The sequence below is a fragment of the Dendrobates tinctorius genome, unplaced genomic scaffold (genome assembly GCF_039654945.1).
Source record: "Dendrobates tinctorius isolate UK_male_01 unplaced genomic scaffold, ASM3965494v1 ptg000030l, whole genome shotgun sequence".
NCBI lineage: Eukaryota > Metazoa > Chordata > Amphibia > Anura > Dendrobatidae > Dendrobates > Dendrobates tinctorius.
This window is the reverse complement of record NW_027361698.1, coordinates 62,788,184-62,812,717: the sequence shown is the minus strand read 5'-3', so window position 1 is coordinate 62,812,717 and position 24,534 is coordinate 62,788,184. Positions and strand designations below refer to the sequence as shown.

Sequence of the window (24,534 nt, the reverse complement as noted above, 5' to 3'; positions counted from 1 at the left end):
GGGACTCTATAGAGACGGGGTCTATTCCACAGGACTGGCGCATAGCAAATGTGGTACCAATTCTCAAAAGGGCTTTAAAAGTGAACTTGGAAATTATAGGCCAAGTCTAACCTCTACTTTTGGTAAAATATTTGAAGTGTTTCTGAGGGATGTTATTCTGGATTATCTAAATGAGAATAGCTGTTTAACTCCATATCAGCATGGGTTTATGAGGAATCGCTCGTGTCAAACCAATCTAATCAGTTTTTATGAAGAGGTAAGCTATAGACTGGACCAAGGTGAGTCATTGGATGTGGTATATCTTGATTTTTCCAAAGCGTTTGATACCGTGCCACACAAGAGGTTAGTTCACAAAATGAGAATGCTGGGTCTGGGGGAAAATGTGTGTAAATGGGTAAGTAACTGGCTTAGTGATAGAAAGCAGAGGGTGGTTATAAATGGTATATTCTCTAACTGGGTCGCTGTGACCAGTGGGTACCGCAGGGATCGGTGTTGGGATCTATTCTCTTCAAAATATTTATTAACGATCTGGTAGAAGGTTTGCACAGTAAAATATCGATATTTGCAGATAATGCAAAACTATGTAAAGCAGTCAATACAAAAGAAGATAGTATTCTGCTACAGACGGATCTGGATAAGCTGGAAACTTGGGCCGAAAGGTGGCAAATGCAGTTTAACATTGATAACTTTTTGATGAGAAGCACCTGTAGGTCTAACAAAAGATGCAGACTCTGATTGATCCAGGTCGGTGTTTTTCATTTCAGTCTTGATGAACAATCATTGGCGTAAAATCTATCAAATTCAACTTTCAACTGGTATCTGGCACCAGAAAAAATGTACTCCAGTCAAGGACTAGAGTACATGTATTACACTCGTATACTATGCCATTTTTGTGGCATAAATTATGATGAATTTTCTGGATGCACTCCCATATGCCCCTCAAGGTGAAGCTCCACTCACTGTTAAAATATTACCAAAGCTGGACAGGACACCAAAAACACCAAAAGTCGCACACTTTTTGTGTAACTACAAGTTGCGCCAAAATTTAACATCGCACTCTGACCAATGTTAGTAAATTAGTCGGCGCTCATCTGCAAGTTTTTCCTCATATGTAATGGGACCGAGGAAAAAATTGCAACTTGCTGCGAGTGGATGCGATAATCGGATCGCACTCGTCAAATATAAAATAGATAGAATAGATATATAGATTGATACTGAGGTGTATCTAGGTTTTCTAGTACCCAGGGCAAGAATTCAGTTTGGCGCCCCCTCCCCCTTCAGCACATATGCGATTTACACATTTAGGCTGCAGTCACACTGCCACATTTTCGCACTTCACGGACTGGCCGGCATCTCTCCTGACCTGAGCATGACAGCATAATGCATTACTATGCAGCTGTCAAGCTCAGGTCAGGAGAGGTGCCGGCCAGGGCAAGTTTTACGATGCGATTCTCGCACGAGAATTATGACAGTCTGACTCCAGCCTTAGTCACGTGCCTCTCAATCTTCAGTGAAAAACTGAGATAAGCTCGTTGTCACGTGACCGTCAGTATGAAAATCGCATGTGAGTGAAGTGGCCATGTGATGACTGATGGAACCTGCAGAGCTGAATCCTGACAATGAGAATATTACACGCTGTTCAGATTGGCTACAGAGCGTCATTTTAAAATTAAAGGGTGTGTCCAGGTTTGAGATCAAAGTCTGCAGTCATTCTGTGTGACTGCAGGCTTCTGACTAGACTTGTCTGGCCTCACTCAATTCATTTTCATTGAGTGAGGTCACACATGTCTAGTCAGTATGTGACTGCATGTATGCAAATCACCGGCACGAGAAAATCCTGACAGCGTGCAGTGTGCACTGTGAGAATTCAGAAGTCTGCAGTCACATAGATTGACTGCAGACTCGGCACAAACTTGGACAACTCCTTTAATGCTCCTAACATAAATAAAAATATGAGAATTAGTATCACAAAAAAACATTTCCATCCAGGTACCTGATAGATGACGATGTCTCTGGACTCGTTCTTTTTATTTTCTTCTTCATCTTGTCCAGATCTTCTCTGCAAACTTCCATCTTCTCCAGTCTTCTGTAGCACATCCCCACACAATGCTCTTAAAGAGAGTAGTGTTATTATAATGCTCATGAATAAAAATATCTGCCCTACGCTGAGCCCCTAAATAAATAATTGCCCCTCACTATATTCCCTGCAGAAGATATGACCCTCACACTGTCCCTCTTATGGTGCATGCCTTCCACATTGCCCCCTCCTTTTCATACTGGGCCCTATCTTCACACTGTCCTCTAACACTCCACCCCCCTTTACTGCCCAGTTTCTATACTGTGCCCCTTCATTACACTCCTCCTACTTGGCATACTGTCTCCTCCTGGCTGTGCCCTTACACTACTCACAACACTACTCAGTCTCTATTCTGTGCCCACTCACACTTTCCTCCCCCCATACTGTCTGCTCACGTTTCCCGTTCCCTCCCCAAGTACGCCCCCCCTGCTGATCAAACTGTCTCCTCACATATTTACCCCTTTGCTCTCCATATTTCCTCCTCACACATCCCCGACTCCCCATACTGTCTCTGCACACATCCCATCACCCTAGCTCCCCAATGTTCCTCCTCACACATCTCATCACCCCCGCTCCCCATACTGTGTCTGCACACATTTTTTCTCCTTGATACTGTGTCCACACCCGTCTCCCCACTCACCCCACACAGAATAAATCCATACCAATCCACATAGAATAAATGCACCCCGCCCCACACTCACTGAATAAATCACACACTGAATAAATCACACACACACTGAATAAATCCTCCCCCCACACACATAGATACACAATAAATCACACACACTGAATAAACTCCCCCACACAGAATAAATCCCACACATACACACACACACAGAATAAATCCACACATGCACATGGGTCGCCCTCCCAGGGCTGTGGGGTACTCAGTACCGGGCCCGATGAGCTTCAATGGGAGATGTCACGGCAGCTGGGACCCGGCCCGTGGCCCTGGGCGCCCATTGTAAAAGGAGGAAAGTTCAGTGTGCTTATGATGATTAGAGTTTATGAATGAATGAGTTGTGACGCCACTTGTGGTGTTCGGCAATGAAGATGTTAAGCCGACACTGCAGACAGATCCTCTGGGACAGATGGTGTGGTGCAGCAATGATGTTATAGCCCTCCACAGGCAGGGCTGTAGTCCCAGGGCAGAGTAAGTGAAGTGACACTTAGATGGTGTAGTGTCGGGTGCAAGGGATGTAGCAGTGCTGGGCAGGTTGACGCAGGAATAAGTGGAGGACAACGGGGCATGTTGTTCCAAAGCTTTACTCACAGTCTGTTGCAGGTACAGGTGCCCGCATCCGTGCCGTGTCCTCCAGGTCAGGAGCTCAGCCAACTTCCAGGCAAGATGAAGTACTCCTTTCCAACACTCCGCCAACATATGTGCCATTTCTGAACGTCTCCCCCTTAGCGCCTTTAGTGAAGTACTCACAGTACTGAGTTACACTGGAGTTCCTCCTGTCAGATGTTCCTATGAATTCTACTTATACGGCAGACAGCTGTAGCCTACTTCGGGGACTCCTTACTACCTAGTCCCGGCTCACTATCGTTGCTGTTGTGCCCCCAAGTCTTGTGTGGGAATAAAGTGGTGACAACTTCTATTCCTCTGGTGTCTGCTGCAGGACCATTAGTATCCATACAACCCTGGGGACAGGACCCCGGCCTTGCGCTTAGAACATGGGAAGGGTTCTCCTCTAACCCTGATCCTAGTTCTCTTCTTCTCCTCACGTTCCGTACTAATTCTTTCCTTCTTATGGAGATTCAGGCTTTCTATTAATGTTCCTTTCCTGTGCCAGCGGACCCAGATCACTGAGGTCGGCTGCAGCACTTCCTTCATCCATCCCACTCAGGGGATCTCCTTTCACAGATTGACCTCGTCAGACTCCTGTAACTAACTGTCTAAATCCTATCCTCTTCCCGCTCTTTTGAGTGCAAACTAAACTCCACCCGCCTCCCAGCACGCTTCGTGTTCCAAGCAGGGAGCCACCAAAGGGTGCTTTGCTACACTACTATGTTGTGTGGGATGCAGGTGTTGGAGCGTGGTCAGGTGTCTCCACCTTACCTGAATAGTGGGGCACCACACCTCAGGAGGAGGTGCAGTACCTTTGTGGTGACTGAACCCTCAGGGGCACCACATACCCCCCGTTAAACACATCATGTCCACGGGCTGCAAGAAAACAAAGGTTGACAAATACAGGAACATACAAAATGTTTGTAATGCTTAGTAAACAATTCTTATCTAATCTTCTCAATATGAGAGGCACTGTTTCTTGAACGTTGCAAAACAATTTCTAACTAGCTATCTTTGTTTTAATACAGTACCTAATTCAAAAGTGCTATTGGCAGTAACTCACTACCACTTCAAATATTATCATTGACACATCTCTTCTTTCACATTTTCTACTTCCTATTATTAACCTTAAGTGAAAACCGCTGATGCCGGGTTCGTAACCTGCAAGTTTTCCAAATCTTTATTCAAATATCAAAGCATTGGTCTCTTCTCTATAAAACATTCACTATTTACTTTCTCTATCAAAAAATGCTAGACATTACTAATAAGTGCAATGTAGACATTGATCCAGCCAAGATGTCTTGAAATGTCCTTATTCTTAATGAGGTAGTCCTTATTCTTAAAAGACTTATGTAAAACCAAGAAAGGGCACCTAAAGAGATGCAACTATTTACAAACACAGTTCTGGATCATTCAGTGTCCAAGATCTCCACAGTTCAAGAAGAAAAACGCTGCCAATAAAACTGGGCAGCAAAACTGGAAACATCATGATAACCAAGAAAAATAGAAAAACAGAACAACAGGCACAATGGTGCAAATACCCTCCTGGGTAACAGAGTTAGTTATTTTCTTTAGTATTGGTGTTCCCTTCCTGGGGTACTGGAAGCTGTTGACTTGGGCTGCTGCTTCCAGAGGAGAACGTCTGGACATCCTTTTCCTGTTGACTGGCTACAAATTGTAGGTACTCTTTTTCTCCTGGTGTGAGGTTGGCATCTACTGGTATAGGCAGCACATCAACTGCTGCTGATGTTATCTCTGCTGCCTGTAATTCTGCAGAAGTTGCAGCTGGTACCAATGGATGTGGTTCCTCAATTTCAGGGGGTACTGCAGTTAACGGCACCACTATCTGTTGCTGTCGGTATAGCGCCATTTGGGGGCTGTCGCTTGATGCCTGAGCCATCACTGGACCATTTATGTCCACAGGCGCCGTCCCTAACACCAGGATCATGGTCGGGGCAGTGACCGTACCTGGTGCTTCCCGATGAAGCTCCGGTTCCTGCGTGGGTACAGGGGGGCGAACGATGGCAGTCATAACCCCCGAGGATGCCCGGTAGACGGATGGCAGCTGGGTCTGTACTGGTGCAGGGTTGGCTCCTGCCAAAGCCTCCAGGTTGGACTTGCGTGGCCGCGCCAGGTCCGGGTAGGGCTGCCTGGGAGCAAATGGTTTTTCCCCATCGCGTTCTCCTGGCCTCCGCCCGTCCTCCATGATGGCGTTCTCTCCTTCTTCTTCCTGTCTGGACACTTTCCCGTCACCGGCCCTCGCTCCTTCTTCTGAGGGCGGCATCTTCTTCCTACTCCTCCATACCAAGCCAGTATACGAACCCCTCGGGGGGTGGGCCATGTTGCAGTTGCATAGAAGTTCAGGCAGGGGAGGCCCAGGACAGTTTGCAGTCTTTTCTTAGGACCACCCATGTTGTCACGCCCTTCTTCCCCGCGCCGGCGGCCATTTTTAGCGTTCATTTTACAGTCTATCAAATTGGGTCTTTTGCACATTTCCACAAATTTTTAAGTCCAATAAACCGGGCTTCGTCATCCTGTTCGTGACGCCAAGTTGGGTCGCCCTCCCAGGGCTTAGGGGTACTCGGTACCGGGCCCGATGAGCTTCAATGGGAGATGTCACAGCAGCTGGGACAGGCCTGTGGCCCTGGGCGCCCATTGTAAAAGGGGAATGTTCAGTGTGCTTATGATGATTAGAGTTTATGAATGAATGAGTCGTGACGCCACCTGTGGTGTTCGGCAATGAAGATGTTAAACCGACGCTGCAGACAGATCATCTGGGACAGAAGGTGTGGTGCAGCAATGATGTTATAGCCCTCCACAGGCAGGGCTGTAGTCCCAGGGCAGAGTAGGTAAAGTGACACTTAGATGGTGTAGTGTCGGGCGCAAGGGATGTAGCAGTGCTGGGCAGGTTGACGTAGGAATAAGTGGAGGACACCGGGGCATGTAGTTCCAAAGCTTTACTCACAGTCTGTTGCAGGTACAGGTGCCCGCATCCGTGCCATGTCCTCCGAGTCAGGAGTTCAGCCAACTTCCAGGCAAGATGAAGTACTCCTTTCCAACACTCCACCAACATATGTGCCTTTTCTGAACGTCTCCCCCTTAGCGCCTTTAGTGAAGTACTCACAGTACTGAGTTACACTGGAGTTCCTCCTGTCAGATGTTCCTATGAATTCTACTTGTACGGCAGACAGCTGTAGCCTACTTCGGGGACTCCTTACTACCTAGTCCCGGCTCACTATCGTTGCTGTTGTGCCCAAAAGTCTTGTGTGGGAATAAAGTGGTGACAACTTCTATTCCTCCGGTGTCTGCTGCAGGACCATTAGTATCCATACAACCTCGAGGACCGGACCCCGGCCTTGCGCTTAGAACTTGGGAAAGGTTCTCCTCTAACCCTGATCCTAGTTCTCTTTTTCTCACGTTCCTTACTAATTCTTTCCTTCTTATGGAGATTCATGCTTTCTATTAATGTTCCTTTCCTGTGCCAGCAGACCCAGATCACTGAGGTCGGCTGCAGCACTTCCTTCATCCATTCCACTCAGGGGATCTCCTTTCACTGACTGACCTTGTCAGACTCCTGTGGCTAACTGTCTAAATCCTATCCTCTTCCCGCTCTTTTGAGTGCAAACTAAACTCCACCCGCCTCCCAGCACGCTTCGTGTTCCAAGCAGGGAGCCACCAAAGGGTGGTTTGCTACACTACTATGTTGTGTGGGACGCAGGTGTTGGAGCATGGTCAGGTGTCTCCACCTTACCTGGATAGTAGGGCACCACACCTCAGGAGGAGGTGCAGTACCTTTGTGGCGACTGAACCCTCGGGGCGCCTCACACACTCTCTGAATAATTCCCCCCACACAATGAAATCCCCCCACACACACTCTCACTCTGAATAAATCCCCCCAACACACATCTTCAGTGTCTTCAGCTCCTCAGCCACAGGAGACAGGAGCACTTACCACCTCTCTCTTGGGCACGCCGGATAGTGACGTCAGCAGCGTGATCACATGAACTGATCACGCTGCTGGCGTCTATGTGACCCGGTGGTCAAAGCTTCAATTGTACTCGCATCTATCAACAACACTTGATAGGTCTCTCCTGGTTATGTCTCACAAGTAGAGTTGAGCGATACCGTCCGATACTTCAAAGTATCGTATCGGATGGTATCGGCCGATCTTTAAAAAAAGTATCGGTATCGCCGATTCCGATACCGGAAGTCCCAGTCAAGTCTATGGGACTTCCGGTATCGGAATAAGAAAATCCCTTTCCTGCCCTTGTACAGCCTCTCTGGGGTCTGTACGGGCCTTTCGGGGGGCTGTGCCGGCCTGCCAGGGGGTCTGTGCAGGCTCCGGTGGTCTGTGCCGGCCTGCCGGTGGTCTGTGCAGGCTCCGGGGGGCTGTGCCGGCCTGCCGGGGGGCTGTGCCGGCCTGCCGGTGGTCTGTGCAGGCTCCGGGGGTCTGTGCAGGCATCGTCCGATGGGACTACAAGTCCCATCGGGCGATGCCTGCTACCATGACAGTGATTGACACATTAGCCAATGATGGGACAGTAGTAGTCCCATCATCCGGCTAATGTGTTAAATGTAAAAAAAAAAAAAAAAAAAATTACATGCTACATACATACAACATGCATACTACATACATGCTACATTCATACTACATACTACATACATGCTACATTCATACTACATAAATACTACATGCAACATACATACTACATATATACTACATGCATGCTACATACATACTGCATGCTACATACATACCACATATATACTACATACATACTACATGCATGCTACATGCATGCTACATGCTACATACATAACACATATATACTACATGCATGCTACATACATACTACATGCTACATACTACATATATACTACATGCATGCTACATACTACATGCTACATACATACTACATATATACTACATGCATGCTACATACATACTGCATGCTACATGCATGCTACATACATACTACATACATACTACATATATACTACATACATACTACATACATACTACATGCATGCTACATGCATGCTACATACATACCACATACATACTACATGCATGCTACATACATACTACATGCTACATACATACCATATACATACTACATGCATGCTACATACATACTACATGCATGCTACATACATACTACATGCTACATACATACTACATATATACTACATGCATGCTACATACATACTACATATATACTACATGCATGCTACATACTACATGCTACATACATACTACATATATACTACATGCATGCTACATACATACTACATGCATGCTACATACATACTACATGCTACATACATACCACATACATACTACATATATACTACATGCATGCTACATACATACTGCATGCTACATCCATGCTACATACATACTACATACATACTACATGCTACATACATACCACATATATACTACATACATACAATACATTCATACAATACATACATAGACATACAGTACATATAACATAGAGTAACATACTTACCAATACTTGTCACATTGTTCCCCGAAGCCATTGTCTTTTCCGGAATAAATATTAACATAACAAACCACAAAAATACTCACCCACGATCCGAAGCAGTCCACGAGTGTGTCCCACGACGATCTTGGGTAGAGAACTGCAGCATCAGCTGTTGCTGCCGTTCTCTACGGGCTGCAGGAATCCAATGACGGAAGGTAGGTATCCTTCCGCACTGTATTCCTCCGCCACTTAAAAAAAAAAAAGTCCCTAGTCTCACTTTATGCCATTGCTGTGTGGGAAATTCCCACGCAGCAATGGCATAAAGTGAGACTAGGGACTTTTTTTTTTTTAAGTGGCGGAGGAATACAGTGCGGAAGGATACCTACCTTCCGTCATTGGATTCCTGCAGCCCGTAGAGAACGGCAGCATCATCTGATGCTGCAGTTCTCTACCCAAGATCGTCGTGGGACACACTCGTGGACTGCTTCGGATCGTGGGTGAGTATTTTTGTGGTTTGTTATGTTAATATTTATTCCGGAAAAGACAATGGCTTCGGGGAACAATGTGACAAGTATTGGTAAGTATGTTACTCTATGTTATATGTACTGTATGTCTATGTATGTATTGTATGAATGTATTGTATGTATGTAGTATATATGTGGTATGTATGTAGCATGTAGTATGTATGTAGTATGTATGTAGCATGCATGTAGCATGTAGTATGTATGTAGCATGCATGTAGTATATATGTAGCATGTATGTAGTATGTATGTGGTATGTATGTAGCATGTAGTATGTATGTAGCATGCATGTAGTATATATGTAGTATGTATGTAGCATGTATGTAGTATGTATGTGGTATGTATGTAGCATGTAGTATGTATGTAGCATGCATGTAGTATATATGTAGTATGTATGTAGCATGTAGTATGTATGTAGTATGTATGTAGTATGTATGTGGTATGTATGTAGCATGTAGTATGTATGTAGCATGCATGTAGTATGTAGTATGTATGTAGTATATATGTAGTATGTATGTAGTATGTATGTAGCATGTATGTAGTATGTATGTAGCATGTAGTATGTATGTAGCATTTTTTTTTTTTTTTTTTTAACATTTAACACATTAGCCGGATGATGGGACTACTACTGTCCCATCATTGGCTAATGTGTCAATCACTGTCATGGTAGCAGGCATCGCCCGATGGGACTTGTAGTCCCATCGGACGATGCTTGCACAGACCCCCGGACATCAGCACAGCCCCCCGGCAGGCCGGCACAGCCCCCCGGCAGGCCGGTACAGACCCCCACAGGGTGCACAGACCACCGGCAGGCCGGCACAGCCCCCCGGCAGGCCGGTACAGACCCCGGGCAGTCCACACAGCCCCCTGGCAGGCCGGCACAGCCCCCCGGCAGGCCGGCAGAGACCCCCGGAAGGCCCGAAATGACGGCGCATCATGATGCGCACACACCGCGCATCATGATGACGTCAGGCCGTCAATCAACTGAACTTCCGATTCCGATGCCGAATTCCGATATTGAAAAAATATCGGAAGTCGGTATCGGAATTCCGATAGAGCAAGTATCGGCCGATACCCGATACTTGCGGTATCGGAATGCTCAACACTACTCACAAGCGATTACGTCAGTAACTCAGAAACGTCATCGCGCGTGAGACATGACTGGGAGTGACCTATGGTTTCAGTACAGAATCAGAGCTACCAGCTCCCGCAAGACCCGGCTGCTCTGCACAGCGGTGACACCAATAGCTACACCGCTCATCAGAGTCACCGAGTCCTGCTGGCCTCTATGAGACTCAGCGACTCTGATAAGTGGTGTAGTTACTGATGTCACCGTTGTTCAGAGCCGCCGGGTATGGAGGGAGCCGGCAACTTTGAATGTCTATTGCAACCTGTGAAGCATTGTTCTGAGAACGACGCTTCATAGGCTACTCACAGTAATTTCTCAAGCGCAGGGGTGGGCTGGGCCGGGTGGCAGGAATGCATATGCCCCCCGGGCCGGTGCCTAAGCAGATGAACAAGGCCACTGGAGGACCGGAAGTAATTTTAATACATAGCACACCTGTAGGTGCGCGGTCGCATCCTCCCGCCTGCCGGCCCAACATGCAGGCTGCAGCGATAATATGTGATGAGCAGGCCAGGGAAAGGGGCATGCAGCGGTGAGAGGGGGGCAGCTCCTGGCACACAACTAAGAAGAGGAGGGTGTATTACTTACACAGTGATCGCACGCAGCAACCTCCTCTTATATGTGCAGCTTTATCTCCGATGTCCGATCAGCCAGGACCTGGAGGGGGGAGGAGCAGCAGCAGGGCTGTGGAGTCGGTAAGCCAAACCTGTGACTCCGACTCCACAGCTCCAACATATATTGCTTATATTTAAGTGAAAAATTTATTGTAGTACAATGTGAACATCAGACATTTAATCATTTTATGATACAATAATCAAGATATTTAGATAGAACATAATATATATTTATTGGAATACAACTTTAGAACATAAAAAACTGTAATAAATTATAAATATGTAATACACTATGTAATATCGATTACATATACAGTATATATAACACTATGCAATAATCTATGTAAGAGGCAAAAAACAGTTTTCAACAAAAACATACTAAATAACATTTGTGCAGTCTATGAATTTGTTCTAAGAAATAGAATTGCCTCCATCAGATCCTCCTTCATAGATGACCTCAAATCTGACCTAATAATTTTAAGGCTAGAGAACAACCTCTCTATACTAACTTGGGTTGGAGGCAAAGTCGTATCCACATGGGCAACATCTCTAACAATTTCCGGGTTTAAAGGAATTGCCTCATGCACAGTCAGTTTTGCTGAACGGTTGAATTTTTCTATTTCTTTGAGAGCAAGTGAAACATTTTGCTGAAATATGGTCAATCTGCTTGCTATAGGAGACGGAGTGAAATCTTTTTCCTTGCGGCAACGCTTTGCCTGCTCCATGTCATCCAAATACTTGTCAAAGTCAAACTCCTCATCTGATGAGGATGAAGATATGGCAGCAGTAGCACTGGCAGGATCTGAGTCCTCTTGCACCTGGCAGTCCTCCTGTAGGCCACTCATCCTAACTGCTACCTCAGTCAGAGCTTCTTTTCCTTTAGTAAGCTGTTGATCATCAAGCAGCATGCGAAGACTTGGGTCCACATAAACAGCTGCCAGAAAAATTTTATTTTCCAAAAGCTGTGTCTCTCTCCGTTTCATTGATATAGCCAAAGGGAATTCGTAAAAAAAACCCTGTTTGGGAGAGAAGAACAGACAATTCGCGGCACCCTAAGTACGTAAACACAATATTGTAGTCTTTAAAGGGTGCACAATTTTATGCACTCACCTGATAGAAGACTAACATAGCTTTGGATTATGTATCCTCAAAAATCCTTCCTTTTGGGATACTTCCCAGAAGACAGGGCTTGCAGCTTTCCTCGGGTGGATCCAAGTGAAAGAGCCAGGTTCAGGCTCACACAGGATGAGTAAATCAAGAAAGGCACATCCAGCCAATAAACGGCAGCGCTTGCCAGGACTCACATCCAAAGATGATATTCCATATTTTTTTATTTCATAGGTTAAAAAAGAGATACAACGCGTTTCGGATACAGTGTATATCCTTCATCAGGTATCATAAAAACACAGTACAAATCCTAATAGTATAAAATTCAGTTACACTTATATATAGTAGCAACCTTTTATCCCAGTCTCAGAAACTTGATTTAGGGTGTGGACCAAGTTCAGGAACACAGTTCAGGAACACACCCACTGATTGATCCAACCTTGACAACATAGATGCAAGACGGAAAAGAAAAAAAAAAAAAAAAAGGAAAAAAAAACCCAGAGAGAAAAAAAAAAAAAAAGCAACATTCAAACTCTCTCTATGATATCATTCAATCCATTTGGATATAATGTTCCCAGACAATATATCCAAAACGTTTCTTTCCGGTTTAAAAGAGCATTCCTATTTGCAACACCAGAGGGTATCTGCTCCACCGGAGTTACTTTTATGTTAAAAATGTTATGTTTAATTAGTAGATGCCTTGAGAGACTATGTTTTAAAAAGCCGTTTTTTGCTCTATTTCTATGACCATTAATGCGGGACCGCAGTGTCTGCACAGTGCGTCCCACATATTGCAAACCGCAACTGCATGTGATTACATATACAACAAAATCACTGTTACAGCTGAGTCTTTGTGAAATCTCAAAGACCTCACCAGTACTATTACATTTGATAGTTTTAGCCCCGTGATCTAGGATCCCACAGGTACAACATTTTTTAGAGGTGCATTTAAAAACTCCGGTTCCTTGAGAAACACCACATAAAATTTGATCCATACTTTTTTTTATAGTTTTTTCCTTTTGAATCCAACTGTTTTTTTAAATTACTGGGGGCCACCAAATTTTTCAAAGTTTTCCCCCTTCTATATGTAATCCCTGGTTTATCAGGGAGATGTTTTCCCAAAACAGGGTCACGCTTCAAGATATACCAATATTTTGAAAGCACAGTTCTTATTACTTTATTTCCCCTATTGAATGTGGTCACAAAATTCAATTTCCAGCGATCATCACTTTTTTCTTTACCAATGGTCAAATTATCCCCCTTCCTATTTTTTCCTTTTAAACATTCCTCCTGTGTTTTTACTTTGTTATCCCTATATGCACTAATTATCAAATTTTTGGGGTATCTTTTTTCCTTAAATTTTCTTTTTAGAATTTTAGACTGAGCTACATAATCAGATTCTCTCGTACAATTCTTTCTTATACGAAAAAATTGGCTGTGGGGTATATTAACCTTCCACTTCTTGTAATGTGCACTGTTAAAATCTAAAAAGCCGTTTGAATCCACCTTTTTGAAGTGGGTTTTTGAAATAATTTTTTTCCCACTATGGCTAATCTCTAGATCAAGAAACACCATTTTTTCTTTATTAATTTGTGATGTAAAGGTAATCCCCCAGGTGTTATTATTGAGCTCCTTTATTAACTGTGCTGCTTCCTCCTCTGTCCCCTTCCATATAATAATCAGATCATCAATGAAGCGCTTATAAAGCCTTATTTTGTCATTGAAAACAGGCTTAGAGAGTGACAATGAGGACTCGAATCACCCCATGAATAAGTTTGCAAAACTTGGCGCGACCCGAGTCCCCATCGCGGTGCCGAGCAACTGTAAATACAGTATGCCTTCAAAAATGAACACATTGTGTTCAAGAATGAATTTGAGACCCTTTAACAGAAAATCTCTTTGTTCAGGGAGCATCTCTGTCTTTGCTAAATAAAAACCCACCGCATTTACCCCCATTTAGTGATCTATGTTGGAATATAATGAATTTACATCCAACGAGATAAAGGAATAGTTTTCTTCCCATTCAATATCCCTCAGTTCCTCGATTAATTGTGTGGAATCTCTCAAATATGAAGGAAGAGACTTTACCAGATCTTGTAAAAACAAGTCAATATAATGAGAAAGGTGACAAGTCAAAGACTCAATTCCTGATATAATCGGTCTGCCAGGTGGTTTTTCAGGGTTCTTATGCAGTTTTGGTAAATGATAAAATAACGCCATGGTTGGCGCAGAATTTGTTACAAACTTTTTTCTGTTTTATTAAGAATATTTCTCTCATAGGCTTTCTTGATCATATGGTGATAGAACCGGACAAAGCATTGTGTGGGATCTTCTTTTAAAATTTTGTAATATCTCATATCAGACAATATGTTCTAAGCTTCCTTAATATAGTCAGATCTGTTTTGCACAACTACTCCCCCCCTTTATCAGCTTGTCTTATTAATATATCTGTGTTTTTTCTCAAATCCGCCAATGCCACTTTTTCTCTTTTAGAGATATTGTTCTCCTTTTTTACCTTGTTTTTTTTCCCAATTCCATGCTTTTCAATTTTATTTTTATTATTATTTTCCCACTTCCTAAATTCTTCAGATACTAATGAAAAAAAAGTGTCTATATTTGGTCCTCTGTGTTGATGAGGATTAAATAGAGATTTTGGGTGTACCTCCTTGTGGATATATTCACTTTCTTTGTTTGTCTCTGTTGGGATCAGTATTTTTTTTTTGAGATCCCAAATGTCCCCATTTTTTTCAGTTAACAAGAAATGCCTTTTAAGAGTATGTTTGCGAGTGTATGCATTTAAATCGAGAAAAAGATCAAATGCATTCATATCTTGAGGAGGGCAGAAATTTAGTCCCCTACTTAAAATTTCCATTTCTGAAAAGGATAAAATGTGGGATGATAAATAAAATATTTTAACCAGAGGCAGATTTGGTTGTTTATTAGTTTCTGGGTTCCTTGTTTTTTTTATATATTCTCAGATTTCTGTTAGATCCCTTTCCTCTTTTTCCACTTTTCTTTTTTTGACCTTGATGTTACAGCCGGTGCAAAGTAATTTGTAATGTGATTCTTTTGTATTGGACTTAAAATTTGGGCTGTTTGTGAGGAGCTGATTAGTGGTGGTAAAATTATTTCTGAAACACTTGGACGTGTGGGACCTATCTCTAAAAAAGAGATGTTGGATATTACTGAGGATGGAGATGGTGTAGGCACTTGTATTACTGTGGTGAATGTAGATGAGGTTTCTGTATTGTCATGGATAGTTAGTTCATTTATATCAAATTCAACATTGGAAATTTCCAACCTGTGGGGAACAGTTGGAATTTCCAGTGGGGGAAGTCCTGGTTTGGGGGGAGGTAATGTTGGAGCATTTTTCATTACAATGATCCTGGGCTCTAGTGGAATTGTTTTTTCAATGGGTGGAGGTTTTTTCTTTTGTACATTTCTATTGAGTATAGTATGAGGATTTTCAGGGGTAGACGTATTAAGAGGTAACTTAATCTGAGAGATAGTGGTTTCAACATCATGTATATTTTTTATATTTGAATTGGTTATAATCCTTGTTTGTTTTACACCCAATTCTTGTTGGACCAGGGCTTCTGATCTTAAATTGCCAGGGAATTCGTAGTTATATTCCGCGCTGCCGCTGAGACAAATTCCAGGAGAATGCTATACAATTGCAGTGGTTTTATTCAATGCGTTTCAGGGGTCTCATGCCGCCTTCATCAGGAAATACCACAAAATGGGTGACGCTTTAGCAATATTGCTAGCGATATCGCTATGTGTAAAGCCCTCTTAAGAAACGGTTTTATTTCAAGCAATCGCTCAATCATTAAATACGTGCTACCCCACCGAGTGGCTTGATCGACAATTGCCTCTTTCCCAGCACGTCTCTTCAAGATGGAATCAATTTTAGGGGTTCTGGCGGCAATAACCAATTTCCTCACTTTTCCAATCAGATTTCCAGCATGTCCCTCTTGCAGACTATCTCTTATTGCCAGCTGCAGCGTGTGCACAACTTCCTCACTTTCTCCAGCTCGGGGCTGAGGAATCGGATCCTGTGCAGGGCAGGCACCCCTCCCCCTCCTCTCTCTGTTGAAGAAGGCAAAAGACAGGACAGAGGAGGGGAGATTGCCCCCTGCAGTCTGGAGTCGGTGCAGGACGGGAGCACTGCAGCATACAAGTGAGTTTTGATAGGTGCGTGCCCCTGCTTCTAAGGGGGGCAGGTGCCCCCCCGCCCCTCGCTGGCTACGGCCATGATTCACACACAGCGTTTTTTGCAGATCCGGTTTTTTGCAGTAAAATGCAGTGACTCTGGGCATCCCAGCAAAGTCAATGGGTTTCAAGATATGACATTCACTGGCGTTTTTCTAATCTGCTTTTGCTATTGAAAACATTATCAATGAGCTCAAAAACCTTTCAGGTGATGCGGTTTTTTAAAAAGCTGATCTGCTTTTGCAGCTGCAAAACGTATCCTCAAAAAACGCAGCAAAAACGCTGTGTGTGAATGTAGCCATAGATCAGGAATAGAACAGCCATTTATAGGACATTTCATAACCTTCCCACATTTCTATGAAAAAATGTTCAGCACATTCTGCATTGAACTACTGTACCCAATTTATTATATATTTTAGGAGTCGGAGTTGGTCCATTTTATACCGACTCCGACTCCACCAAAATGAGCACCGACTCTGACTCCACAACTCCACAGCCCTGAGCAGCAGCCCAAGACAGCAGGACAAGATGAGAGGTAGCTGCCCTGTGTGCCCACTGCCCTGCACATACCAGTTAACCTCTCCAGCTTCCTATCTCAAATTTTGCTGCGCTAAGTAGCAGGGGGGAGGGGGCATTAGAGAAAATAAACGTGGCAGGTTAGAGTACGTTTTTTTTCTGGGTATGTGTGTTTTCCTATGTGGGTGTGTGTGTGTATGTATTTTCCTGGGATGATTTGTGTGTGTATGGGCTCATACTCACATGCGAGAAACTCGGACGAGTCTTGCACGTCAATCACTCGGATCAGAGCGTTCAGCTGCATAGAAATACATGCATCTAAACGCTGCAGTGCTGGGTATTGACGTGCGAGAATCGTCCAAGTTTCTCACATCTGAGTATGAGCCCTATGTATTTTCCTGTGAGGATGTGTGTGGGTGGGTGGGTGTGTGTTTTCCTGGGTGTGTGTGGGTGTGTGTTTTCCTGGGAGTGTGTGTGTGTGTTTTTCCTGGGTGTGTGTATGTGTGTTTTCCTGTGTGTGGGTGGGTGTTTTTTCTGTGTGTGTGTTTTTTTTCCTGGGTGTGTGTGTTTTTCTTGGGTGTGTGTATTTTTTCCTGGGTGTGTGTGTGTTTTTCTTGAGTGTGTGTTTCCTTGGTTTGTTTTTCCTGTGGGTGGGTGTGTTTTTCCTGTGTGTTTTTCCTGGGTGTGTGTGTTTTTCCTGTGTGTGTGTGTGTGTGTGTGTTTTTCCTGTGTGTGTTTTTCCTGTGTGTGTGTTTTTCCTGGGTGGGTGTGTGTCTTTTTCCTGGGTGTGTGTGTGTTTTTCCTGGGTGTGTGTGTGTTTTCCTAGGTGGGTATATGTGTCTTTTCCTGGGTGTGTGTATGTGTGTTTTCTCAAGTGTGCGAGCGTGCATGTGTGCGTTTTTCCTGTCTTTGAGCGTGCATGTGTGCAAGCGTGTGGACAGACCATAATTTCACTTTCAAATATCAAATTTGTAATTTGTATATGTATCAGTCCCAGAGTACCCCTTATAGCAGATAGTCATCAACTCCAGCATATCCCACGTGGTGAATAGTGGTTGGCCCCGGCATATCCCCCGTGGCGAAGAGTGGTCGGGACAGGCGTATCCCTTATGACATAAATGGCATAATTAAACTGCCCCTGTCAGAAGGATTGTGCATAGTATCCTACACACAGTGTCAGGTCGGCGCCATTATACTGATTACAATGATACCTGGTGATGAAATCCATCTTGTTTTTGTTGTTTGATCTTTATTTTCAGTTTTGTGTTAATGATATGCTCATGCCCCGGGGCGGCCTGTGGGGGGGTCTTCATATTGAGCAACTGTATTGAGCAAGGCCAGAAACAGTCAAGTCGGAATGTGGCTGGGAATATATATATTGTATGTGTCATGTCGGACGCTGTTCACACCACAGCATCCGGCAGGCAGAGGTAGTTCCACCTCCCGCCACTATAGCCTCAGTGGCGCCGGCCTGATCTTCAGGCTCTCGGGGGTTAATCCTGCTGGAGACCAGGCTGGATGGTTAGTCACGCCCACGGTCTTTAAATAGTCATGCTGGCCTATGGGCGTCGCCGATTATAGCTTGTGTTTCATACCAAGTGGTTCCGGTCTGGAGTGGAGGTGTTCAAGAGAGAGAGATTCATATCTGGTGTCGTATGATCCGTCGTTATCCTTTCTCCTTCCCATATTTGTGTTTAGTTGTGCCCTGTTCACATTACTGTTTATTCCTGTGTGTGTGCGGCGCAGTGCAGTTTAAGTTCTCCCTGTCTGTCATTATTTGTGTGGGAGCTTTGGTGGTGACTTCTCACTGGGTGGAGGGTGGATGGTTAAGTGCAGGGCTGAGCAGGAGATAAGGAAAGGTCGGAGGCTCAGGCATTTGCACCTTCAGCAAAAACCCTGGGTTGAGGGTCAGACAGGGTTTCCCCTAGTAAAGGGACACCACAGGGGCCCCGGGTATTTCAGCCTTAGTTGAACTAAGCCCCCGTGACATTATAATCGGCCCACATTTTTTCAGGAGTCCATGGATCCATTAGATTCCATAACCCGCCAGTTGGCGGCGCTGTCCATACAGGTCTCCGAGTTGAATGGGGCAGTTCAGCAGCAGGGCCTGGTAGTAGCAAAGGTGCAAACGGCATCTGCAGGTATCGGTGCAGCGCCGAAGTTTCCGCTGCCAGAACGATTTTCAGGCGATCGCAGCAAATTTGTCGTATTTCGGGAGGCCTGCAAATTATACTTCCGCATGCGGCCAATATCCTCAGGTAATGAGGCCCAGCGAGTAGGGCTGGTGTTGTCATTACTGAGTGGTGACCCCCAAGCATGGGCATTTTCCTTACCACCTGACTCTGCTACATTTCATTCGGTCGATAATGTTTTTTCTGCCCTCGGGCTCATTTACGATGACCCTGACCGACTGGCTCTAGCGGAATCTAAAATCCGCGCCCTCCGCCAGGGGGAGCGCTTGGCAGAAGACTATTGTTCGGAATTTCGCCGCTGGGCTGTAGACACACAGTGGAATGACCCAGCACTGCGGAGCCAGTTTATTCATGGGGTATCAGGGAGGGTGAAACAAGCCCTCCTGATGTATGAGACTCCGGCATCATTGGAGTCTGCCATGAGTTTGGTGATACGTATTGATCGCCGTTTTCGTCAGGGGGCACAGGAGACGCTACCTCTGGGGGAAAACAGAGGTGCAGGTGTGGTTGAAGTAGATGAGTCCCCTGAACCTATGCAGATTGCTGGCGTGGCACAGGTTCAGCCTCGCGCTCCGGGAGTCCGGAAGTCCGGAGCATGTTTCTACTGTGGTCAAGGAGGTCATTATGTTAACGTTTGCCCGGTACTACCTAAGAGGGTCACACCGGCGGAAAACTGTTAAGCTCAGAGGGTATGGAGGAGACCCAACTGAGCGTATGCTTATCCTCCATGATGGTATCTCAATGTATGCTCCCTGCCAAGGTTATTGTCGCCGGCAGAGAGCTACCTATATCAGTGTTTGTGGATAGCGGTTCCGCCACCAATCTCATAGATGAGGAGTTTGCACACACCGCCGGGTTTAAGATTGAAAAACTTCCTCACCCCATACAGGTGGTGACCATTAATGCTGTTCCCCTCCCTCAAGGTGAGATTACTGAGTTTGTGGCAGAGGTGAAACTCCACATTGGGGTCCTACATTCTGAGTCGGTTACATGTAGGGTCCTCCGTAATCTCCCAGCTCAAATGGTCCTGGGTTTTCCATGGCTGTCCAGGCACAACCCGGTAATTGATTGGAAAACTCAGGACATAGTACAATGGAGTGGTTTCTGCCAAGACAATTGCTTGGCCACATGTGTGTCCGCCGTGACGCCCAGCCTGCCGGAGGCTTTGCAGGATTTCGCGGATGTTTTCTCTGAGAAGGGTTGCTCAGAACTGCCTCCACATAGAGCCTATGACTGTGCTATTAGGTTAAAACCCGGGGCCAAATTACCTAAGGCCAGGATGTTTAATATTTCTGGTCCTGAGAGACAAGCTCTGAAAGACTACATCGCGGAGAGTCTGAGCAAAGGTCACATCCGGCCTTCGTCCTCGCCTGTAGCCGCGGGGTTTTTCTTCATTAAGAAGAAAGATGGGGGGTTACGCCCGTGTCTGGATTTCCGAGAGTTAAACCAGATTACTATCCGTGATCCCTACCCAATGCCGTTGATCCCGGATTTGTTCAACCAGGTAGCGGGGGCAAAATGGTTTTCCAAGCTGGACCTCAGGGGGGCGTATAACCTCATAAGGGTCCGTCAGGGGGATGAGTGGAAGACGGCGTTTAACACTCCTGAGGGTCATTTTGAGAGTCTGGTTATGCCGTTTGGGTTGACCACCGCGCCTGCCGTTTTCCAACATTTTATTAATGATGTCTTTGCTCATGTCCTGGGGAGATTTGTGATTGTATACCTGGATGATATCCTCATTTATTCTAGCGATCGGGACACTCATTTGCAGCATGTTAGGCAGGTGTTACAGTTGCTCCGGGAGAACCAGCTCTATGCTAAGCTGGAAAAATGTTTATTTTTTGTCCAGGAGTTGCCCTTTTTGGGATATATTGTGTCCGCAGCTGGTTTTAAAATGGACACCGCTAAGGTGCAAGCGGTGTTGCAATGGGAGAGGCCGGAGAGTCTGAAAGCACTCCAGCGGTTCCTTGGGTTTGCGAATTATTATAGGAAATTTATAAAACACTTTTCGACTGTCGCCAAACCGCTCACGGACATGACAAAAAAGGGTGCCGATCTGGCGAACTGGCCTGAGGTGGCTATACGTGCATTTGAGCGTCTGAAGAATAGTTTTGCTTCAGCCCCCATTCTGGTGCAACCAGACGTGTCTAAACCTTTTGTGGTAGAGGTTGATGCGTCGGAGGTGGGAGTGGGGGCAGTACTGTCTCAAGGCTCGTCCTTGAGCGAGATGCATCCATGCGCCTACTTCTCCAAGAAGTTGTCGCCGGCCGAACGGAATTATGATATCGGCAACAGGGAGTTGTTGGCCATCAAACTGGCTTTTGAGGAATGGCGACACTTCTTGGAGGGGGCGGCTCACCAGGTCACAGTTATCACCGACCATAAGAATCTGCTCTACCTGGAGTCGGCCAAGCGTCTGTCTCCTAGGCAGGCTCGCTGGGCATTGTTTTTTACTCGTTTCAATTTTCTTGTGACGTACCGTCCCGGGGCTAAAAACACCAAGGCGGATGCTTTGTCTAGGTGTTTTCCGGGGGGAGAACCTCGGGAAGAGCCGGTACCCATCCTCCAGAAAGGGGTAGTGGTCTCGGCTCTCATGACTGAGGTAGAGGCGGAGATTGCCGAGGCCCAAGAGGAGGTACCACCAGGACTTCCCGCCAACAAATCATTTGTACCCCTGCATCTTCGGCCTAAGGTGTTGAAGGAACACCACGATTCGGTACTGGCTGGTCACCCAGGGGTGAAGGGCACCTTAGAGCTGGTATCGCGTCGTTTCTGGTGGCCCAAAATCCGGCAGGACGTGGTCTCGTACGTGGCAGCTTGCATCACGTGCGCTAGGGCTGTCACCCCGAACCCGTCCTGCTGGCACGCTACAGCCTCTGGGGGTACCCAATAGGCCATGGACAGAAATCTCCATGGATTTTATCACTGACTTGCCAGCCTCGGCAGGGAACACGGTCATCCTGGTGGTGGTTGACCGTTTTTCAAAGATGGCGCATTTTGTGGCGTTGTCCTCTTTGCCCAATGCTAAGACGTTGGCTCAGGTATTTGTGAAGGAGGTGGTCAGACTCCACGGAGTACCGTCTGACATAGTATCTGATAGGGGTACGCAATTTATGGCGAGGTTTTGGAAAGCTTTTTGCTCAAGGTTGGGGATCAAGTTGTCACATTCATCGGCGTTTCATCCACAGTCTAATGGACAAACTGAGCGCATGAACCAAAATCTAGAACAGTATTTACGATGCTTTGTGTCCGACAACCAGGAGGAGTGGTCTACTTTCCTTCCTCTGGCCGAATTCGCATTAAATAATCACCGCCAAGAGTCATCAGGAGAGTCTCCATTCTTTTGTGTGTACGGTCAACATCCTCAGTTTTGTACCTTACGTCAGGGTGACTCCGGGGGTGTCCCGGAGGAGGATCAGCTAGGAGCCCAATTGTCATCAGTCTGGAGGCGGGTGAAACAGCGTTTGTTGAGCATGAGTGCCAGGTACAAACGGGTGGCTGACAGTAGACGCGTGCCAGGTCTGGACCTGTGTGTGGGTGAATGGGTGTGGTTAGCTACGAAGAACATAAAACTCAAAATCCCTTCTTTAAAACTGGGTCCAAGGTTTATTGGGCCTTTTAGGATTTCTGCCATCATTAACCCAGTAGCTTATCGGTTGGAACTTCCCGCGGTGTACAAGATACACAACGTGTTTCACAGGGCTTTATTGAAAAAGGTGGTAGGCTTGGTGGACACGACGCCGATGCCACCTCCAGTCATGGTGGATGGCGAGTTAGAGTTCGAGGTCGCCAAGGTAGTGGACTCTCGAGTAGTACGCCGTACTCTTCAGTATTTGGTGCACTGGCGGGGGTATGGTCCAGAGGAGAGGTCTTGGGTTCCAGCCTCAGACATACATGCGGATCGGCTGGTCAGTTCTTTTCACCGTCGTCATCCGGACAAGCCGGGTCCTATGAGTCTTGAGGGCCCTGGGGTCCCTCGTAGAAGACGGGGTACTGTCATGTCGGACGCTGTTCACACCACAGCATCCGGCAGGCAGAGGTAGTTCCACCTCCAGCCACTATAGCCTCAGTGGCGCCGGCCTGATCTTCAGGCTCTCGGGGGTTAATCCTGCTGGAGACCAGGTTGGATGGTTAGTCACGCCCACGGTCTTTAAATAGTCATGCTGGCCTATGGGCGTCGCCGATTATAGCTTGTGTTTCATACCAAGTGGTTCCGGTCTGGAGTGGAGGTGTTCAAGAGAGAGAGATTCATATCTGGTGTCGTATGATCCGTCGTTATCCTTTCTCCTTCCCATATTTGTGTTTAGTTGTGCCCTGTTCACATTACTGTTTATTCCTGTGTGTGTGCGGCGCAGTGCAGTTTAAGTTCTCCCTGTCTGTCATTATTTGTGTGGGAGCTTTGGTGGTGACTTCTCACTGGGTGGAGGGTGGAGGGTTAAGTGCAGGGCTGAGCAGGAGATAAGGAAAGGTCGGAGGCTCAGGCATTTGCACCTTCAGCAAAAACCCTGGGTTGAGGGTCAGACAGGGTTTCCCCTAGTAAAGGGACACCACAGGGGCCCCGGGTATTTCAGCCTTAGTTGAACTAAGCCCCCGTGACAGTATGCTTGCGGTCACAAGACCACCTGTTCCCGGCGCCGGCACGAGATAATCCACACAGCGCACAGTGGGCATGATAAGAGGATTCACACATAGTGACTGTAGACATGTAGCTTAAAGGGAACCTGTCACCCCCCAGGGCATTTTTAGGTAAAAGAGCCACCTTCAGCAGCACTAAGGCTGCATTCTGTGAAGGTGGCTCTTCTGTTTCTGACCCCTAGTAACGCAGAAATATTGACTTTTATAAATAAGTCCTCATACCTGTAATGTGTCCCATAGGTATGGTGTGTCCCCCTTTATCAGCCGTCTGCCAGCCGTCCATCATGCCTCTGTCCTGTGTCTGGGTGCCGCCTCCTCCTGTGTAGTATGCCTGTGCTGTGACAACTCTAGCTGCTGCTTCCCCCATCCCCCTCCTTCTTTTTCCTCCCTCAGCACGCAGTGTCTGATGAGCTGACCTGCCAGTGACCTGCTTGTGTGTCGAGAGAGGAAAAAGAAAGAGGAGGAGGGGGATGGGGAAGCTGCAGCTAGAGTTGTCACAGCACAGGCATACTACACAGGAGGAGGCGGCGCCCAGACACAACAGGGGCATGATGGACGGCTGGCAGACGGCTGAGACAGGGGGACACACCATACCTATGGGACGCATTACAGGTATGAGGACCTATTTATAAAAGTCAATATTTCTGCGTTACTAGGGGTCAGAAACAGAAGAGCCACCTTCACAGAATGCAGCCTTAGTGCTGCTGATGGTGGCTCTTTAACTTAAAACCGCCCTGGGGGGTGACAGGTT

General features: G+C 46.0%; 1 protein-coding gene across 1 annotated transcript in view; it reads left to right on the top strand.

The window, feature by feature from the left end:
• The window catches only part of MGARP (mitochondria localized glutamic acid rich protein), a 90,246-nt gene that overhangs the window by 59,309 nt on the left and 6,403 nt on the right, over positions 1–24,534 (top strand). The window lies entirely within an intron of this gene.